This window comes from Sphaerodactylus townsendi, linkage group LG01, assembly GCF_021028975.2.
Source record: "Sphaerodactylus townsendi isolate TG3544 linkage group LG01, MPM_Stown_v2.3, whole genome shotgun sequence".
Lineage (NCBI taxonomy): Eukaryota > Metazoa > Chordata > Lepidosauria > Squamata > Sphaerodactylidae > Sphaerodactylus > Sphaerodactylus townsendi.
The window spans coordinates 13,467,608-13,482,024 of record NC_059425.1 but is presented as its reverse complement, the minus strand read 5'-3'; the positions used below and the strand labels follow the sequence as shown (position 1 = coordinate 13,482,024).

General features: G+C 52.5%; 1 protein-coding gene across 2 annotated transcripts in view; it reads left to right on the top strand.

Annotated features, from left to right (window-relative positions):
- Nucleotides 1–886: 886 nt before the first annotated feature.
- The window catches only part of CERS2 (ceramide synthase 2), a 93,249-nt gene continuing 79,718 nt past the window's right edge, over nt 887–14,417 (top strand). For both annotated transcript variants that reach the window (XM_048511196.1, XM_048511187.1), the window contains exon 1: nt 887–1,276. The gene's annotated coding sequence lies outside the window, so the exon portion shown is untranslated. The remainder of the gene's footprint in view (nt 1,277–14,417) is intronic.

The window sequence follows — 14,417 nt, the reverse complement described above, 5'->3', positions numbered from 1 at the left end:
AGAGTTTCCTAAGGCAAGTGTTACAAATTAGCAGGCTTTTTAAAGAGGCCGGGATGAGCCAAATCCCTGCAGGTAGAAACCTAGCTCTTCTGACTCTCAAAGTGTCACTATTGTCTCCAGCTCTACTAGTGAAATCCCTGCAGGTAGAAACCTAGCTCTCCCGGGAGCAAGCTTCGTGCCTGATTTCCTCCTCGTGCCCAGTTCGGTTTCCTCCACAGGTAAAGGCTTCTCCTTGCCTTCTGTGCTTTGCGCAAGAGCTCCGCAATGCCTGGGTCTGACTTCCAAAGTGTCACTATTTTCTCCGGCTCTGCTAGTGAAATCCCTGCAGGTAGAAACCTAGCTCTTCCGGGAGCAAGCTCCGTGCCTGATTTCCTCCTCGTGCCCAGTTCGGCTTCCTCCACAGGTAAAGGCTTCTCCTTGCCTCCTGCGCTTTGCGCAACAGCTCTGCAAGGTTCGGGTCCGACTCCCAAAGTGTCACTATTTTCTCCGGCTCTGCCAGAACGACCACCAGAAGGGGAATGGGTCAAATCCCTGCAGGTAGAAACCTAGCTCTTCAAGGGGCAAAGCTTCATGCCTGATTTCCTCCTGATTTTCCGGTCCAGCCCCCCTCCTCTGTAGGCCTTTACACTCTACTGGCCCCTTCCTTTGCCCGCTTTGCGCAAGAGCATACCTGCGCCCCCCCGCCCTCCTCCCCACACCCGCAGGAGCCAAAGTCCCACCCTTTTCGCAAAAAACCCGACGTTAACAGCGATGAATCAGGCCGGGCGGGGATTTGGCACACCAACTTCCTTGGTTGAGTCACTCTTGTTGCAAAGGAAGGGGGGGAAATGCCCCCAAACCCCTCCCCCCGACTCCTCCTCCTCCTCTGGGTGGGCAGGGTGCAGCCCATGCAAAGCCCCACCTCCGGCCTGGCGCCATTGACCGCCGCTGGGCTCCCTCCCCGCGCAAACTGGGACACCCGCTCTTTGCAAAGGGAGTGGGGGGGGGAGGCCTCTGCTGGCTCAGCAGTCGACTGCCGAGGCTGGATGCAAAGGGGGAGGGGGCGCAGGCAGTGGTTGCAGATGTGAGCCCTTTTGGGGGGGGGCGATCTTGCGCCGCAAGCGACGTCACTTGGGTGCCCGGGGATCCGCGGCTCTCTCCCCCCTCCCTCTTGGACGAAGGGGAGGAGGAAGAGGAGAGGCCGCGAGCCAGAAGCCGATCTCTGGAGGGGGTGGCTTTTTCCTTTTTTTTTCTTTTAAGGAGCTTAAACCTTCCCCTTCCCGCCTGCCTTCCAAACGTGAGTACAAGAACGCATCTCGCTCTCTTTCTCTCTCTGGAAACTTTTCTCCCCCGCCCTGGTTTTTCCCCCCTTCCCCCCCCTCCTCCTTTCTTCCGCTCCCCCAAACGAAGGAACGGCGGGGAAGTTGACGCGCTTTCGCCGCTGCCGGGCGGGGCGGTCCCGGGGCGAAGTCGATCCCCCGGGCTGGCAAAGGCGTAAACAGAGCGAGGCATCGCCCGCGGATCGCGGGTTCCGGGGGGCGGGGATTTTTAACACTTCCCCCCCCCCTCCCTTGGGCACCTCCATAGCCTGGCATTTAAAGAGAGATGCTCAACACCACCCCCACCCCCGATTTCATTAAAAAAAACCCTCCTTCATCCGTGTTTTTCTTCCTCTCCAATCGATGCCTCTCCTTCCCTTTTCCTTGGGCGAAAGTAAGGCTTACTCTAAAGTAAAGCGTGCCTGGAGGCCAAACTTCACGTGTGGAAGCCCTCCTCCCCCGATCCTTGGTTCCACATCTGGGGACTGGGTGGCAGAAGAGAGCCCCCCCCCCGGGCTCCAGGCGCTGGGTTCCCCCCGGTGACTAATTTCCACATGCCTTTAAAAATGTGTATTTCCCCCCTCCCTCCCTCCCAGCCTGGCCTGACGTTTCTCAAGAGTTTGATTGATGGCTGTAACAGGTCCTGCTCCTGTTTCTTGACTGGTTTGAGCCCGTTACCGAGAGGGTGAGGTCTCCTTAAAAATGTGCTGTTTTCGTGTCACCGCGGCAGGCTTGTGGTGTGGAAGCATCCCTCTCGAAATGCCAGGCATCGGGGGGTACCCAAAGGGCAGCTAGCTGGCTGTCACCACTGGCACCGGGTATTTTTGTCGCCTGGTGCCAGAGATGCCCAGTTCCTCTGGGGCGAACCTTTGGCACTCCAGATGTTATGGACTACAATTCCCATCAGCCCCTGCCAGCATGGCCAATTGGTTTCCCAGGGAAGGCAGGCGGATATTCCAATTGGTTTCCCAATTGGTCATGCTGGCAGGGGCTGATGGGAATTGTAGTCCATAACATCTGGAGTGCCAAAGGTTCGCCACCACGGCTCTGGGATGCCACCTCCCGGCCAGTCGGGCCTTGGCTGGTCGTGCCGCAGGCCCAGAATGGGGTGCCAGTCACCTCCGGCCCTGGCGGGGCCAAGAGATATCCGCCTGCCTTCCCTGGAGCAAAGAAGACGGTTCAAGGCCCTGGGCCTGCAGCTTTAAAATGCCTCGAGTTGCTAAAAAAAATTGGCTCGGGGAAGGAATGAGAATGTTTGCAACCGGGGACTTGGTTGCAAACTCACGTGGGCGTTTTGTGGGGTGTGACTTGTGGTTAGAACAGTGAGGTGCTTGTCTGGCGTGGTGGCCCGAGATTCTGTGATATCCCCGACTTCTGCTGGTACCTCTGAGTTGGGCTGCTCTTCGCGGATCGGGCCTTACAGATCTCCTGCAGGGACCGCTGTTCAAGTACTCGGTGGGTGCCGCCTGGGATCTTCCGCTGGCTGAGAATTGTGTGTTTGAAGGGAGTCGGTGTGTGGTGAATCCCCTTCACACAAACACTCCTAAGTTTCAGGAAGTGCTGGGAAGGGTGAGGTTGCTCGGCATGAGGCGGGCGTGGGGTGTGTAAGCATCTCTCTTTAAAGGCCAGACTTTGGAAGACCGCAAGGGACAGTTGGTCCCTGCAGATTTGGCACCAAGTGTTTTTGTCGGCTGGCGCCAGAGACACCCAGTTCCTCTGGTGTGTGACCTCGCGGTCAGACCTTGACTAGTTCTGCAGGCCCAGAATTGGGTGCCAGCCATCTCCGGCCCTGTTGGCCTGGGAGCGTTCAAAGCCTCAGAGGCCGCTCCGGAGAACTGGGCCCATCTGCCTTCGTGGGAGCGCGGGAGATGTTTTAAGCCTTTGGTCTGAAGTTTCAAACTCCTTGAGCTGGAAAAAGCCAGCAAGGGAGCGCAATGAAAATGTTGGCAACTTGGTTGCAAACTCGCCGGAGGGCGGTGTGGGGTGTGACTTGTGGTTAGAACAGTGTGGTGTTTGTCTGGTGTTGTGGCCTGAGACTCTGTGACATCTCCGACTGTGTCGGTACCTCTGAGTCGGGCTGCTCTTCACGCATGAGGTCGGCTGCAGAATTTGGCATGCAAATCCCCTACAGGGACTGGTTTCCAGGTGTTTGGGGCCTTCTGGAATCTTCCACTGCCCGAGAGTTGTGTGTCTCACGGGAGTCTGTGTGCGGTGAATCACCCTCACCCACACAAATACACACACACACCGGAGTTCCAGAAAGGGCCTTGTCTCTTTGGGGCCTGTCTTGGTGTGCAGCTGTTAAATTTTGGGAGAGGATTCCCATAAAAAGTGGCAAGCTTGTTGCGGGCGGGGTGTGGCAAGGGCTGGGTTTCTCACACGTGGAAACAGAAGACGGCGTCTGTCAGAAACGATTTCCTATATCTGTGGTTGGGGTGGAAAAGAAGCTGGGCTTGGGAGGAAAGCGAGACATCCGGAGGGCACCCTCGGAAACCTGGTTTTTGTACTAATATTGTCAGGCGACTGTTTTGGTATAAAAGGAGGCAGGAGTGGAAAACGCTCTCGGGGCTCAAATGCAGCAAGGGTGACCACGATAGCCAATCATGGCAGCCGGTTTAGGGTCAGGATGACTCTCCCACACCCCAAGCCAGTCCAGAACGTGCTGGAACAGGAATGGACATTTTGCACTGAAACACAAATCCGCTCCGCATCCCAGGCTAAGGTTACTCTCCCCAGTTCCGTGGAAGAAGAAGAAGAGTTTGGATTTATATCCCCCCTTTCTCTCCTGCAGGAGACTCAAAGGGGCTGACAATCTCCTTGCCCTTCCCCCCTCACAACAAACACCCTGCGAGGTGGGTGGGGCTGAGAGAGCTCCGAGAAGCTGTGACTAGCCCAAGGTCACCCAGCTGCCGTGTGTGGGAGTGTACAGGCTAATCTGAATTCCCCAGATAAGCCTCCACAGCTCAGGCGGCAGAGCCGGGGATCAAACCCGGTCCCTCCAGATTAGATACACGAGCTCTTAACCTCCTACGCCACTGCTCCTGGAGGGTTCAGAATTATTTTTCAGCTCGATTGGGAGGATGCTATCGGGGGGGGGTGGTTGTGGGTTTTAGCCAGCGGGCTCTGTGGCTGTTTCCAAAATGGGGGTGGTTGCTGTTGAGCAGGGAGGGTTATTCAGCCCCGGGGGAGGGGGGGGAGGGGATCTGAAAGCCTTCTGGGACGACCGCTGATCTCCAGACAACAGAGGTTAGTTCCTCTGGAGAAAATGGTGGCTTTGGAGGAGGGACTCTTTGGCAGGACGCCCTGATGAGTCTCAGGGATTCCGCTGGCTCCGCCCACCAATCTCCAGGTATCTCCCAACCCAGAGTTAGCAACTCTGTGAACAGCGCTGACCTTTCAATAGGGAGAAACGTAAGGCCCTACACTGGGGGTCTGCAACCTGCGGCTCTCCAGATGTTCGTGGACTACAATTCCCATCAGCCCCTGCCACCAAGGCCAGTTGGGAATTGGTCGTCCATGGATATCTTGGAGAGCCGCAGGTTGCAGACCCCTGCCCGACACTTAAGGTAGAAGAAATGAAATGCACAGATATGGGACGGGGGGCACCTAGCTTGACAACAGTACACGTGGAAGGGGTTTGGGAGCCTTGCCCAGGTGGCTCAGTGGAGCTGGCACGAGCTTGCTGCCAGCATGTGTGCCCACCTCCGTGGGTGCATTTAGCAACTGCACTGGTGAAACGTGGGAGTTGGGGAGGCACCACGACCCTCAAGAGGCACCTGACCCAGAAGGGAGGCTGGCGTTCCAAGCTGCTTTGGGGTCTGGGAGATGCTGGCATGGCTCAGGGCATTCTTGGAAAATTCCTGGAGGTAGAGCCAGCATCAGTTGGCTTCGACATAAGAACATAAGAACCAGCCTGCTGGATCAGACCAGAGTCCATCTAGTCCAGCTCTCTGCTACTCGCAGTGGCCCACCAGGTGCCTTGGGGAGCTCACATGCAGGAGGTGAAAGCAATGGCCTTCTGCGGCTGTTGCTCCCGAGCACCTGGACTGTTAAGGCATTTGCAATCTCAGATCAAGGAGGATCAAGATTGATCGACCCGGGCTTTGCTGCCAGGAACATGGCGCCTGGGACCTGTAGACGGTGTAACTCCATTTAGCCCAATGGAGGGCTTTCCGGCAGCGGGGTTTTTGTTTCGTTTTCCTTGCATGGTGTGTTCCTGGTGTTTTTCCTGCATGGCAGCGGGTCTGACGGGGTGGCCTCTTCCAGCTCTAGGGTTCCATTGCACAGGTGGCCTTCCTCACCCAGATGGAACTGGAATGAAATCTGAGCGGGGATTCCGGCATGGGGAGATGGGCAGGGGGCCGGCTACACCAAGAGCCGGGCATGTCCGAGGTACCTGGTGGTTTTGGCAGGCCACGCCCGTGCTCATCTATACCTGTGATGTGGGCATGCTGAACTAAACCCTGCCGAACTGTTTGGGTGAATCTTGGGTGGAGGTAGGTTTGCTAGCCCTTCCCATCCTCTGGCAGGAAACTGTGGAATAGGATTGCCCAGTCTAGATAGTAGAGGGACTCCAGGGGATTGGGGGATCGGACCTTGGGAAGACAAGGATGCTTGGTGGGGGGGTTACAATGCCGTAGAGTCCCACCCCAAAAGCATCTGTTTTCTCCGGGGGAAACTGATCTCTGTTGACAGGAGCTGTGATTCTGGAGGAATTGAGAGTGTGCACCAGTCCTGGAAAGTTTTGGCCTGGTCCCTATGTGGGCAATGCCAGATTCCAGAACGGTCCGTACAGGACTTCTACCTCTTGCAAAACGTTTTCCCCCTCTGTTTTCGTGGGCGTGCCGGGATCTTCCTTCTGTGCTTTCCTTCCCTGGGCCGATGCATGGCAGCCGCAGTTGGTGAGTCAGGAGCAGAGGGAGGCAAATCTCAAGTTCTTGGTTTCGGCAGGGTTTTATTTTACACCAGTGAACTGGCTTGCAAGTTGGTGACTTTTTACATCTCTTGCGTTGTGGCTTCAATCCCGATTCTTCATTCTGGGCAGCGGGACATGGTGACTGCTTAACTCGCAGGTTAGCGTCATCTTTATGGATTTACTTTCTTTGTGCGCTGCTTTTCTCCCCCCGGGGGGAACTGAAGACAGCTTGCCTCGCTCTCCTCTTCACTGTTTTCTCTTAATAACAGCCTTGTGAGGTAGGCTAGGCTGAGTGTACTTGACTGGCCCGTGGCTATCCAGTGAGCTTCCATGGCAGTGTGAGGATTCGAACTTGGGTCTCTCAGATTCTAGTTGGCCATGCTGGCAGGGGCTGATGGGAATTGTAGTCCATTGGCCATGCTGGCAGGGGCTGATGGGAATTGTAGTCCATTGGCCATGCTGGCAGGGGCTGATGGGAATTGTAGTCCATTGGCCATGCTGGCAGGGGCTGATGGGAATTGTAGTCCATAACATCTGGCCACTTGGTACCTCTTTTGGTGGGTTCTGTTTTCCCAACTGAGGGAAGGTGAGTTAACCCTTCGGAATTCTTGAGGCAAGAAATACGGTTCTTCATTTTCAGCTCTTTTGAGACATAGTTCTAATTCTGAAGTACATGGACAATTTGCAAATCTGCAAGATAACAACCTATCCCTCAGTTCTTTTCTCGCTGTGGGTAATCTAGTGGCTGTTTTCCTGACAGCCCAGGACAGGAGACTTTTGAGTAACACAGGGCTGTTGTTGTGACCTAGAAGTTCTGGGATGTATCTGTGTCTTTTCGGTTGCAAAGTGTAGTTCTGACCTCTAGTATTTTGCCCCTTCCGTGAGGCAGACATCTTTGGCTTTAGTTCCACACAGGGTGTAATATCAGAAAAACTGTCTCTTTGTGACTCCCAACAAGCTGAAAAAAGGAACGTCCAGTACCATTGATGAAGACATGAAAATCCCATACTATCTCGAGTAGGGCTTTGGGCTGGAATATGGTTTCACATTGAGAAATTCATGGACTGTGATGCTGATTTGCAACATTGTCATAGAAATTCCCATGGAACTGTGATGCATAAATGACTTAAATTCCTAACAAAGGTGTGTGCATTATAATATAGGTTGCACATTAACAGCGGTCTGTGTTTTAAAGTCTTTGTAGTGTGTATATATGTTTCCGTTGCACCTTTGTATACAAATAGAGCATTTGCACTTTTCCGCTGTGCGTGATTTTTGTCTAGTTTGGTTTGCCAGTGGGCATAGTGTAGTTTGGTATACAATGGGTCTGTAGCCACCACTTTGCTTGCAGTGACAGGAGGTGGTAGAATCCTGGCAAAGAGGACTATACCACTTCAGGTTAAAGCAGTGGTGGCGAACCTTTGGCACTCCAGATGTTATGGACTACAATTCCCATCAGCCCCTGCCAGCATGGCCAATTGGCCATGCTGGGAGGGGCTGATGGGCATTGTAGTCCATAACATCTGGAGTGCCAGAGGTTCGCCACCATGGGGTTAAAGATACCATTTTCTCACAATACTAGAACCAGGGGGCATCCATTGAAAATGCTGGGGGGAAGAATTAGGGCTAATAAAAGGAAACACTTCTTCACGCAACGTGTGATTGGTGTTTGGAATATGCTGCCACAGGAGGTGGTGATGGCCACTCACCTGGATAGCTTTGAAAGGGGCTTGGACAGATTTATGGAGGAGAAGTCGATCTCTGGCTACCAATCTTGATCCTCCTTGATTTCAGATTGCCGATGCCTTAGCAGACCAGGTGCTCAGGAGCAGCAGCAGCAGCAGAAGGCCCTTGCTTTCCCATCCTGCATGTGAGCTCCCAAAGGCACCTGGTGGGCCACTGCGAGTAGCAGAGAGCTGGACTAGATGGACTCCATTCTTATTTGCATGTGCAAAAATCTCACTGCTATTAACAATCTGGCATATCAAGAGAGATTCTAACTTCTTACGTTTTTATTCGTGGTGGAATTCCCCCCCCCCCAAAAAAAAATTGTGAGATCACTGAATGATGTGAATCTTGTGCCTTTAGTCTGACGTCTATTATGCCATCTTGCGACTGGCTGTTGTGAGTTTTCCGGGCTTTGCAGCCACAGTCTGGGTAGTTTTATTACGGATGAAACGTGAAGAGGAAAAATTCCCAGACCACGGCCACACAGCCCAGAAAACCCCAGTAGCTAGTTGATTTCAGCTCTTAAAGCTTTTCACAATACTCTTGGATAGCGTATTGTCAAAGGCTTTCATGGCTGGAATCACTAGGGTGTTGTGGGTTTTCTGGGTTGTATGGCCATGTTCTGAAGATGCCAGCCGTAGATGCAGGTGAAACGTCGGGAGAAAATGCTACCAGAACACGGCCATACCACCCAGAAAACCCACAACACCCTAATCTTGGACAATGTGTGCCTACTGCAAGGATAGCTCTAACTACGGTTGGGAAATACTGTAGGTGTAACCTGGAGAGGGGGGATTTGGGGAGGATCTTCAGTGCTGTTTGGTATAATACCGCAAAGACCCCCCTTTCAAAGTGGCCATTTTTGCCAGGGAACTGATTTGTGTCCCTGGACATCAATTGTAATTCTGGGGGATATCCAGGCCTCACCTGTAGGTTGGCAACACAAGATCTGACCCTGAGCAGCAAGAATAACTTGCTCAAACCCACTGGAAAAGTTGGGAATCAAGCCAGGGTTTCCCACACAGTAACATTTGCTGTTCACGCAATGTATTTTGTGTACGTGGACGTGTTCATGTGCTTATCCTGCCCTCATAAAGCAGGTCAGCATTATGGCCATATTGCTGACGGGAGGCTGAGAGTTCATTGGTCAAAAGCCACAAGAAAGCTTGTGCCGGAGGTGAGGTCTGAAGCTGAGATCACAGCTGATTCGACTCTTTCTTGATGAGCTATTCTCAACCTGCAACAGAAGAGATGGGGAGGAATCCTGGCTTGTTTATTTGCCAGAGGAGTCTGTCGTGGGGAGAAAAAATCCCCTTTGTATTTTAGGGTATCCGTAGGGTGATCATAAACAGGGTGAGTCTTAACCCATGAACCCATTCCCAGCTCTGCCGCCTGAGCTGTGGAGGCTTATCTGGGGAATTCAGATTAGCCTGTACACTCCCACACACGCCAGCTGGGTGACCTTGGGCTAGTCACAGCTTCTCAGAGCTCTCTCAGCCCCACCCACCTCACAGGGTGTTTGTTGTGAGGGGGGAAGGGCAAGGAGATTGTCAGCCCCTTTGAGTCTCCTAGTGGAGAGAAAGGGGGGATATAAATCCAAACTCCTCCTCCTCCTCCTCCTCCTCCTCCTCCTCCTCCTCCTCCTCCTCCTTCTTCTTCTTCTTCTTCTTGGTTAGATCTGTGCTGTCTTCCATGTCTCTCCCCCACCCCCCACCCCCCCCGGCACTGCATAATCAGATGAAAGATGGCGATTTGGGTACTTTTGGTGAGTTCAAATAGTTTTCGAACTCCTGTCCCAACTTGGTATCGCTGGCTTTTGAGAGCATAAAATCAGCCAGCAGAGTGTGAATGGTGTGAATTTCAGATGCCTTTTCCCTACCCCGCCTCAGGGTGACAAAAATTGTGTGAATATTTCGTGTATGTCTTGGGAATGAAAAAAACGTAGCCACCCTCAAGGACGCAAAACAGGCGGCGACTCTGCTTGGCTTGGCCTTCGTGTTCCCACCTGTTGAGACCAGCAGAGATTCAGAAATAGGATCTAGAGTGCCTCTCGGCTCCCCTCCAAAACTGCCTTTCTTTTTCCTCAGTGGAGGGGCTTGGCAGAGCTAATGTGGCCCAGCGGCCAAGAAAATGGGCAGCGAAGCAGGTAATCCTCTGTTCCAAGTCTAGCTTCTATTGCAAACTCACGTGGCCTGAATTTTATGCCCTTTCCTGAATAATCTGCCGTTCAGGACAGTGAACGCTGGCCTACCTTGCAGGATTGTATGAGATAACTGGAACTGTACGCAAAGGACTGGCTGTTTGGAAGCCCCTGAGTCATGTGATCTAGTCTTGTCAACATACCCATGAATCCATTTTTCTTCTTTCTGCCTATGCTTCACTCCCCTACCCCTGCCCCAAGAATTAGGAAAAAATTATATCAGTGTGACCAATAAACACAAGGTTTTGAGGCCGGGGGGGGGGGGGGGGTTAGAAAAGAGCCTTTCTAGGTTTTTTCAGGCATCCGTGTTGTACTGAGGGTACGAGAGGCTCTCAAATTTCTTGGTACAGTGGTGGTGCAGTATAGTGGCTAGAGCCGTGGTGGCGAACCTTTGGCACTCCTGATGTTATGGACTACAATTCCCATCAGCCCCTGCCAACATGGCCAATTGGCTATGCTGGCAAGGGCTGATGGGAATTGTAGTCCATAACATCAGGAGTGCCAAAGGTTTGCCCCCACTGGGCCAGAGTATCAGAATGGGGCCTGGGAGATCTCGCCTTAATTCCCTACTCTTCCCATGAAGTTCAGAGAGGGGGATTGGGACCTGTCATCTGCGGGGAGGGGGTACAGCATCTGCAAGGAAGGGAACAAATATGTTGTTACTGCACATGTACCCTGGGGGGGAAGGGGAGGGGACTGGTCATCTGGTCGTGGTCCACCCACCCTAAGGGACGGGACGGGGTCTAGCATCTGATCATGACCCACGCACCCACCCTGGGGCAAAGGGGAGGGAGGGGGATCCACTGCATAGGTCTGTGGTGGCGAACCTTTGGCACTCCAGATGTTATGGACTACAATTCCCATCAGCCTCCTGCCAGAATGGCCAATTGGTCTAGCTGTTATGGAATTGTAGTCCATAACCTCTGGAGTGCCAAAGGTTCGCCACCACTGGCGCATAGGTGGATCCACTGCATGTGTGGTGGTCTTCACAGATCCTGTCAATAACCATCACAGGAACTGGGTCAAAATGGTCCATAAGCAGGTTGGACTGTTTGTCACTCATTTCTCCTCCAAGCAGGGGCGTAGCTTTGTAAAACGGGGCCCTGGCTGGTGCCCCCCCTACACAGCTGTGCCCCACCTGAACTCCCCAAGTTTGGGGCAGGGGCTCAGTTGAATGCTGGCCAGTGGGGGTTGTCTGCCCCTGAACTTCACGTAGAGCTCAGGGGTGGGATGCAGTTGCGATGGGGAACGCGGCTCCACAATTTACACCAAGTGGCTCCTGGGGCTCTAGCGCCTCCCCCGTGCTCCCCTCGCTACGCCACTGCCACCCAGCCTATCTTGCCAGCAGCATCCAAGTCACAGCCTCCGCTTGTTAATTTATAAGCTACAATCCTCACAAAGGTGTCGCAACTAATTGTCAGGTCAGCTCTAGGAATCCACAGACGAGGAAGACCTGAAACAGTCGGGAGGGTCGGGAGCTGGCTGGTGCAGCGGTGGCGGAGAAGCCTGGAGACGCTTCTCCTTCCGTGCTTTTCCGATCTCTCTTGAAAAATTAATGAGTTTGAGTTGGCACGGCCGTGGGCCCGGGAGGTTCATTCCGCATGCTATTGTGTGGTGATTAACCCCTGGCATCTTTCCACAGGATCATTGCCGCTTTGAAAGCCTTCCCACAGGTGGTGTGGCGCAGTCGGCCCGATTCAGTGTGTTTTCCGCCGGCCTCTTCCCAGATTTTTAGGTCATCCATCTCTTTCATAAACTTCGGGCCGCCTTCTCCCCAATGGCAGGAGAGCAACTTGATGCACGGTCTCATCAGTAGTTTTGGGGAGAGTTATTCCCCAGGGTCCCACCACAGCCTCCGAGGACAGATTGTTCTTTGAAATATGTTTTGTGTTCCCTTCCTCGTGAACCGGGCACTCCCGTCCCATCATATATTGCTTTGTGGGGTGTAGCCTCCCGAGTCTGGGGTGTGTGTGTGTGTATAGTTTGGGGCAATCCCGTGCTTATTTTGAGAAATGTCTGTGATCAGATTGGAGACTCGGGATGCTAGAACTGGGCACCACCTTCAAATCTGAGTTTCTGCTCTCCTGGCTTGGAGAAGATCTGCCAATTCCAGCCCCACCCTCCCCCATATATTTCTCCACCTCCAGACCAATTGACCACTGTCCATCCATTAAATAAGCTCGTTTGGTGGGTTTGCGAGAGCAGGGCCTCGCCTTTGGCAGCCCCACCAGTTTAGAGCAACCTCTTCATTTAGGGGTGCCAATCCCCCCCCCCCCCACTCATGATTTTTAGGAGGCAGCTGAAGACCGTTTCATTTTGGACTTAGTTTGCTCAACTTTACCAGGAATCCTGAATTATGATTTTGAATTTGGGTGTGTATGTTTTTAATGTATTTTATTTCATGGGTGTTTAGCAACCTCTGACGCTGCCACAAAGAAGAAAGGGGGTTAATGTTTTAAACAATATTTTTTCCAAAACAAAAAAAGGAAGGGGACATACATTGAAAATGCTGGGGGGGAAGAATTAGGACTAATAAAAGGAAACGTTTTTTTTCACGCAACTTGTGATTGGTGTTTGGAATGTGCTGCCACAGGAGGTGGTGATGGCCACTAACCTGGATAGCTTTAAAAAGGGGCTTGGACAGATTTATGGAGGAGAAGTCGATCTATGGCGACCAATCTTGATCCTCGTTGATCTGAGGTTGCAAATGCCTGAGCAGACCAGGTACTCAGGGGGAGCAGCAGCAGTAGAAGACCATTTGCTTTCACCTCCTGCACGGGAGCTCCCAAAGGCACCTGGTGGGCCACTGCGAGTAGCAGAGTGCTGGACTAGATGGACTCTGGTCTGATCCAGCAGGCTAGTTCTTATGTTCTTAAGGTGACTTAACGCTCATGTGTAAAGTTGTGCCCATTTACACCACCACCACACCCCTTGAGACTTAGGAAAGCTCTGGGAAAAGGGGCCAATTCAGTCCCAGCGCATACCACTACAGAAAAATCGAGATTAAGATCTGGAGTGGAAGATCTCTGCTAAGGCCAAAGAGCCACACAACTGTACCTAGCAACAGGTAACGGCTTTGGGCCCCTTGCGAAGAAATCTCCTCTTTCCGAAGCAGCTGGTGCCCGGAAACGCCACTTTGCTTGGCATGGAAGATTGCTGTTGTCCGGGGTTGTCTTAGACGTCAAATTCAATCTTGCTCCCTTCTCTCCAGAGTTGGGGAACGTCATTTGCACTTAGTGCCGGAAAGGTGTTGTAAGTCAGAGGCCGAATGGGGCCCCCGGAGACGCCTCTCCTTCCATGCTTTTTCGATCTCCCTTGAAAAATTAATGAGTTTGAGTTGGCACGGCCGTGTACCCGGGAGGTTCGCTCCGCATGCTTTTGTGTGGCAATTAACCCCTGGCATTTTTCCACAGGAACTGGTATGATGGCTTTCTGTCTTCCTCCGTCTGCATGGGTTCCTTGTGCCTTTTGCCACCCAGCCCATCCTAGAGATTCCTGGCCGGTGCCTCCTGCCCTTCTGTGTTCTCCTTCTGGGGTGTGCGTGTCCAAGATGAGCGAGATTTCTTCACAGTGTCAGCATTTGCCCCCGGATTCTTTTATAACATTATTATTATAACAGCAATTATATGATTGAAGTCTATAAAATTATGCATGGGATAGAAAATGTTGACAGAGAGAAATGGTTCTCTCTTTCTCACAATACTAGAACCAGGGGGGTCATACATTGAAAATGCTGGGGGGAAGAATTAGGACTAATAAAAGGAAACACTTCTTCATGCAATGCGTGATTGGGGTTTGGAATGTGCTGCCACAGGAGGTGGTGATGGCCACTCACCTGGATAGCTTTAAAAGGGGCTTGGACAGATTTATGGAGGAGAAGTCGATTTATGGCTACCAATCTTGATCCTCCTTGATCTGAGGTTGCCAATGCCTTAACAGACCAGGTGCTCGGGAGCAAAAGCCGCAGAAGGCCATTGCTTTCACATCCTGCATGTGAGCTCCCAAAGGCACCTTGTGGGCCATTGCGAGTAGCAGAGAGCTGGACTAGATGGACTCTGGTCTGATCCAGCAGGCTAGTTCTTATGTTCTTATTCTTAGGCTGTTTTATCAGCAACGCAAAGACGGGTCTCCCGCTGAGTCAGCCAGTCCCGAAGCGTGTCCCGTGTATGTTGCATATCTGTTGAGCTCTATGCCCTAAAAATAAAACCTATCCTTCCAAAAAAAAATTTAAGAACATAAGAACAAGCCAGCTGGATCAGACCAAAGTCCATCTAGT